Source organism: Toxorhynchites rutilus, chromosome 2, assembly GCF_029784135.1.
Source record: "Toxorhynchites rutilus septentrionalis strain SRP chromosome 2, ASM2978413v1, whole genome shotgun sequence".
Lineage (NCBI taxonomy): Eukaryota > Metazoa > Arthropoda > Insecta > Diptera > Culicidae > Toxorhynchites > Toxorhynchites rutilus.
Window position 1 is genome coordinate 295,178,019 of NC_073745.1, and position 7,053 is coordinate 295,185,071.

Genomic DNA, 7,053 nt, shown 5'->3' on the forward strand with positions numbered 1-7,053 from the left:
CGTCAGCGCAACAGCCGTCATCCAGAAATATCATCGAAAGAACCAAAATAAATCTCTATACATTTTAGTAAAACTCTCCTCACAAACTCGAAACAAAATTGCTACGCTCTTGCGAATGCTACCATACAATGATAAAATAATGCCGTAATGAGGACGAAAATAACATGCTGTATTAAATGGATGCATGAAAAAAACGTTTAGTGTTTTATAGGAACAGTTTTGCGCAGATTATCGCGCCTAAAAATAATAACAACTAAACCGGATATTGTTATCCTATAATTCGGAACTGAAATTCTCATTCTAATTGGAAAAACAAACAGCCAAAAAATTGCTTTTTCGGCTATTCCCTATCAGTTATGAAGCATTTTTCACAGCTGAGCAAACAAAACATCAGAGTATTCGTAATCATCAACAATCGGTTGTTTGCCCGTATCTTTTATAACGTGGCTGGCTTCCAAATTCATGGTATACATGAACATTGCAACGGAACGAGCGAAGCAAAAGGGGAAACATTTATCTGCTGAAGTTGATCAAATGAAGGTCACGATTTTATCACTATAATTTACGTGCAATTATACATATTTAATTTCTCAATGCAATGCCCCCCTTTGAGTGTTTTTTTTTTGTTTGTTGCCAACATTCACACCTTCTGCCAAACAACATAATTTCATGGGATTCAGACCGAGAAGTGGAAGCAAAAACGTGTGGAAAACTTTTCCATTTCAAACTGTTGTTGTCCTGCTGTACGGGCAAGGTGTAAAAGGGTGCTTCCATTCAAAAGTCCACAGATTTGTTTGCACGAATTTGTAACACCCGTAGCAACGGTGTATTGAGAACTAGCTTTGGCATTCCATTTTGGCGTGTCCTCACACGTGGAGCGTGCGAAACACGGAAACGGAAACAAAGCCTCATGCCGATTCCGGTGCTAACGCGACCAGTTATTTTAATTGTAATAACGGAAATGCAATTAAAATTATGTTAAGCTTATTTATATTATCATTTCGTATTAATTGCAGTTTTATTACGATGTAAGCGCCGGCTGGCGAGGGCTGCTGGCATCAGGGAAGGGGGTGCATTTAAAAATAGCATTGGACACCACTATCGGCCGGAAGGCAAATTATCATGAAACTTGCTAATGGAGGAAATGTGGATTACAATTTAATGGAGCTGTTGGTGAGCTAAAATGATGAACAAAAAAAAGCACACAGCAGGAAGGCAACAACGACTGAACCGTTCCCTTCGGGGAAGCCACGGGAATGCGTTCCAGTAACTTCTCAACCGAAAATAATTAAACCCGAGCTGCTTGGTACTAAATAATTTCCAAGCTGGTAATAATGTTGCTTCGAGTTACCTCACCTCCTCCTTGGTTCGTAGTGCGTCCCCGGAAATTATTCTTCCTAACCTCATCTAGTCTCTGGTTTATGAAGCAGCTGTTAGAAGTTTACCTCGATTCTAGGAAGAGCCGACATTGGTCCCCGGTGTGGTGAGTTTAACACGATGAGCGGTGTTTTTGTTTTATTTCCCCAAAAATCCTGTTGTCAAATAATAACACTCGAAAACCAACCAACAACGAAGACTCACGGTTCCGTTACGTAATCGAGGAGATTTTTTCCTCTCTTGGAAAGATAAGCTCCAGCAAGAAAAACAGATACGAAAAAAGGCTACTTGCCCATCAGTAAAGAAAAAAAAAATGAACTGAATGAATGGAATGTGGGCTAACGTAAATATAAAACATAAAACACAACAAAAACACGGTGTCGAATGACTGTGCAGAATGTGGACGTTATACTATAATTTTTTTATACAAGGAAACGGAACTAGATTAACTACACCATCGAACGATCGGCTCGTGAGTTCTCGTTCGATTCATTTATTATGACGTATTTTTGGTTGTTATTAAACACACATCATTATAACGTCTGAGTGATTAAATTAGTCCTGAATAAACAACAATAGTAGACTCTACAAAAAAGTTAAGGAACATACCAATTGAATTTCGATTTGGTTCCAAACACAAAGTTTAACTGCAATCTGAGATGCTGCTTCCAACTCTTAAGGCGAGTTGGCATAAAAATCGTCTCAACAATAGCCAATTTTCTCGGTTTAGAGAATTTGGCAACAACAATTCCATTGAAGTGTCTCTTGGATCCATTTATTTGTAGATTCCAGAAAACTATGATTGGGGAATTGATACCGGAGCAAGGATAATAATAAGATTTTAACAAAATCTGAATAACAAAAACGGTATGTTCGAATGAGCAAACACCAACATTTACTCATACCTGTGAGGCGCAGTGCGCTACCGATCCATAAATCAATACAACGCCAAAGCAATAAGTCAATTTTAAAATGTTCAAATCAACTCTTAGCCTCATGCTGATGACTGCTCGCTGTCTAGAGCGACACTGGAATAAATTTGTTTTGTATATGTTGTTTTTTCCCATCTTTATTTAAATCTGCAATTAACGGATATTTGTTTTACATCTTAAGAATGTTATCGTAGGTCATTTTGACTTGATTCCCTTGTCTGATTACTCTTGTTTTAGTTTCTGTATTTTGAGATCTCGATCTTTGCTGATTTGTTGTAACCTAACCCAATGAAAATTTCTATCGTATATGTTTCTGATTTTTGTTTTCAGACTTTCAAATATGTGTTTGGTTTGAATGTTTCAGAAGTTTTTATTATTATAATTTATAGTGGAGATATTTTGGCTGTTTCAAATATTTTACTCTTGTACAAGATCTTCTTGCCAAAACTAGGGCCATTTCGATAATTTTGTTCTCTATGGTCTTAGATGTAATGTGTGTATTTGAAAATTAGCTCAAGTCTGGAGAGGCGCATTCAATTATTGGAACAAAAAATATTCAATTATTGTTATTTTTTTTTCAAGTTAATTCATGGGTATAGTTTTTCAATTCAGCCATTCCATGCCAAACCGATATAGTGGTTCTCAGATTTCCGTGAAAACGGTAATTTTATTCCTTATCGAAAAATACTAGACTTGCATTTTTGTATTAGGGTACCTATTTCCATTTTAGGGTGGTCCAAAAAATCAATTTTCCCTTTTTTCCAAAAAAATCCTTTTTTCAAAAACTCATAACTTTTGAACTACTATACCGATTTCTATGATCAACATATCAAATTGAAGCCAAATAGCGTTTTTCTTAATACTGTACTTGAGTGCACCCGTGGCCGAGTGGTTAGCGTCTCACATTATCATGCCGGGTGTTCGAGTTCGAGTCCCGTTCTGACCGGGGGATTTTTTCGTCAAAGAAATTTCCTTCGACTTGCACTGTGGTCACGCGTATTCTAGAGCTTGCCCCTCGGAATACATTCAAGGCGTGTTATTTGTCTTAAGAAATCTCCACTAAGTGTTCAGCCATTCCAAGCCAAACCGATATAGTGTTTCTCAGATTGTCGTCAAAAAGTGGTAGTTTTGTTCTTTATCGCGAATTATTATAGTCGTATTTTTTTAATTTTTTTGCTAGGGTGACCATTTCCGTTTTAGGGTGGTCCGAAAAATCCATTTTTTCACATTTTTGCCAAAAATGATTTTTTTTTTAAATTCATAACTTTTGAACCACTGTACCAATTCAAATGTACGACATATTAAATTCAAACCAATCAGCTGATCTTTTCTGGAAAAATACTACAGTTGCAGAAAATTTGAATGATGTTTTCGTTATTATTAATTGTATTCTTTTTTTATAGTTTTCATGGTCTCGGGACCAAAGGCGCTATATATTTTTATATTCTTTCTGGAAAGCTGAGAATTTTTCACATAGCATATCTCGAAACCAGGGAGGCATTTATTCGTTTTTGAGTTATTATTTTCACAGTTAACCGAAAAATATTTTTTTCCCGTTTTTTCCATTACAAACAATCATAACTTTTGATCTACTGGACCGATTCAGATGATCGACATACCAAATTAAAGCCAATAATCTAGTCTTGTTTGAAAAAGTATTTCACTCTGAATAGAAATGGATGTTGTTTTCGCAATTATTGATTATATTTTCTATAGCTTACATCGTTTCGGGACCAAGAGCGCCATTTTTTTATATTTTTTGCTGAGGTTGAGGCTGAGGTTTTTTTCACATAATAGCTAGTAGGAATAGCACTAGCTAATAGGCTTTAATTTGATATGTCGATCATCTGAATCGGTCCAGTAGTTGTTTTTTTTATTTATTCGTTTATTTTTACAGGCTCAGTTACTTAAGTTTAAAGGAGCCGAATTCTTAAATATAATTTTAAAACTATATATATATAAACAATTTTCTTACATCTATGGTTAGTAAGGTGGAAACCGATTACACGCGGTGTACTCGAGTTTAGGAGGGTGACATATTTTTAGGAGAAGGATGGGATATAAGGAAATTGTAACAATGTTGATGAACACTCATTTCTCAAATCTATTCGTATATCTATAGTGTATTTACATTTCAACTTATTCTACTATTAATAGCAAGGGGACGAATTACGCAAAGGAAGGATAGGTCCAGTAGTTCAAAAGTAATACATTTTTGAAAAAAAGCCATTTTTTGGGAAAAAATGGAAAACTGATTTTTTGGACCATCGGGTAACTTTGAAAAATCATAACTCAAAAACGAAGAAAAAACCTCCCTGGTTTCGAGATATGTTATGTGAAAAATCCTCAGCTTTCCATTAAAAATATAAAAAAATATAGCGCCCTTGGTCCCGAGACCATGAAAACTATAAAAAACAAGTACAATCAATAATGACAAAACCAAAACCAAGATTTCATTTCAGCTTTATGATAGTTAACATGTTTTCTCTCATCGGCTTCAAATTAATATGTCAATCAGCTGAATCGGCCTAGTATTTCAAAAGATATGAATTTAAAAAAAAATTTGGAAAAAAGGGAAAAATTATTTTTTGAACCGTCGGTTAACTTTGAAAAATCATAATTCAAGAACAAAAATTAACGCTTCTCTGATATGTTATGTCTGGATATGTTATGTAAGCAGCTTTCAAGAAAAAATATGAAAAAATATAGCGCCCATGAAAACTATAAAAAACAAACACAATCAATAATTGCGAAAACAAAATACAATGTTCTCGCAAGTATAATATTTTTTTTCAAAAACGCTAGCTAATTGGCTTCAATTGGATTGCTGATCATTAGAATCGGTTCAGTAGTTCAAAAGTTATTAAATTAAATTCCCATATGTTCTACATTTACATAATGACAAGTGCTGTTAGTCAATTTGATGTTTGCGCTAGCGAAATTTATCTTTGTTCAAAACTGGAAATGAATTTTAATGTGATAAAACACACTCCTATATCTTCTTCTATCTATACAAAAAAAAAGGATCGCCAGGATGTGTTGATAAGAGCAGAACTAGAGGAAGGAATTGTCCGATTTAGGGCTGTCTTTATTCTATCATATTTTCTGTATAAAAAATTTATTCCATATAACGAAGAAACATGTTATTTGTAAGTGGTTGAAAAATCTTGAACGAGAATTGTGTCTGAAAATAATCTGATATTATATTGACGAGTTTTGTTAGTAATACTAGGAATTTTATAGTAAAAGGTAAATTCAATGGGGTCTAATAGAACATCAATCAATGAACAGTTCTGCGATTGGACCCATGAACTTGCTCATGGTAAGAAAACGTGAATGTTTGAAGGTATTGATAACAAAAAAACAAATTTTGGGCGGGATGAAGTTTTCCGGGTCAGCTAGTTATCTATAAAGTTCGAGTTGAACTGTTAGGAAACCCTTTAAAAAATAATTAAGTCAGGGTGAGAACTACGAATTCAAAGTATTCATATCAAGTAATAATTTCCATTCAAATTTCAACAATTTAAAACTGAATGTATTGTGTTGACGTTTGTTTCGCGTCAAGGCAATTTGGCCACTTTTGCTTGTGTCGATTGGGTTTTCTGACGTGGGACTACGTATTTCAGCTAGGGTGTTAAATTAGGTCACGATTTTGTGAAAAAGAGTGGAAGATAATAACTATTTACGCTACGAGCGGATTTTGATGATTTACATGGCAATCGAAAATTCTTGAAAATTTACGCTTCCCTTTATGAATAATATTCGCAACTAATGCATCGACCATTAGCGATTTCAAATCATAGCCATTTCTTATTTTTATGTTTACTTTGGAAATAACCTTATACTGTGGAAGAAAACGACATGGGCGATTAGACGTCTGTTATTGTTTAAAAGAGAGAAAATTGTACAGGTTGTGCTCGATTATAAATATAATGAGCCTGATCACGAACGTCACTTCACGGTGGAAATGAAATGAATTGTATACTGCCACTGTGTGGAGAATCCGGAAGAGTTCATCCGTCGTGAAAACTTTGATGAACTCGGTGTTATCATGAATACCACGTTACTGTTATGTCACGGAGAAAAACAGGTATATTTGTCGCTTGAGTTTTGGATAGTGAAAGCTAGTCACACGGAATGGAGTAGGTTTAATTTCGTATTTATTTATCTTTTTTTGCTAACATTTTGAATCTAATCTTGTGTTGTTTAGGAAAGAAAAGATAAACAAACAGCAATTTACCCGCTTGGTGGCATTTTTAGACGGAATCCTGACGTATCCAGAGGACGTAAATTTGTTTATTTGGACTCGGACGATTATTTTGGTTGATTATGTATAATATTGATTTGTTTATATTGTGAGTATTGAATAATAGCCTTGAAGTTTTTTTCAACATTGTAGAGCAGGTTCCTGTAATTCAAACATTCGCATGATATTTATAACGGACGATAGTTATAATGAATCAGGCCATTTTTTTTTTTACTTTTTACGTAATAAATATTTTCAACGATATTGTTTTGAAGACATGTTTTGAATAAAAGAATATTAAAAAAGTGATAATAATATAAGAACCAAATGAACTGCAAAGTTTAATATTTCTGAAAAACAAAGGACAACTGAACAGATAATAAGTTTCAAACAAGGGAAAAATGAGTCTATCATTGCAAAGCATTCATAAGATACGGTTTTGAAATTCTTTTTCCATAATTTTGATATCCGTCAAAAGAAAGTCTGTACAGGTCGGAC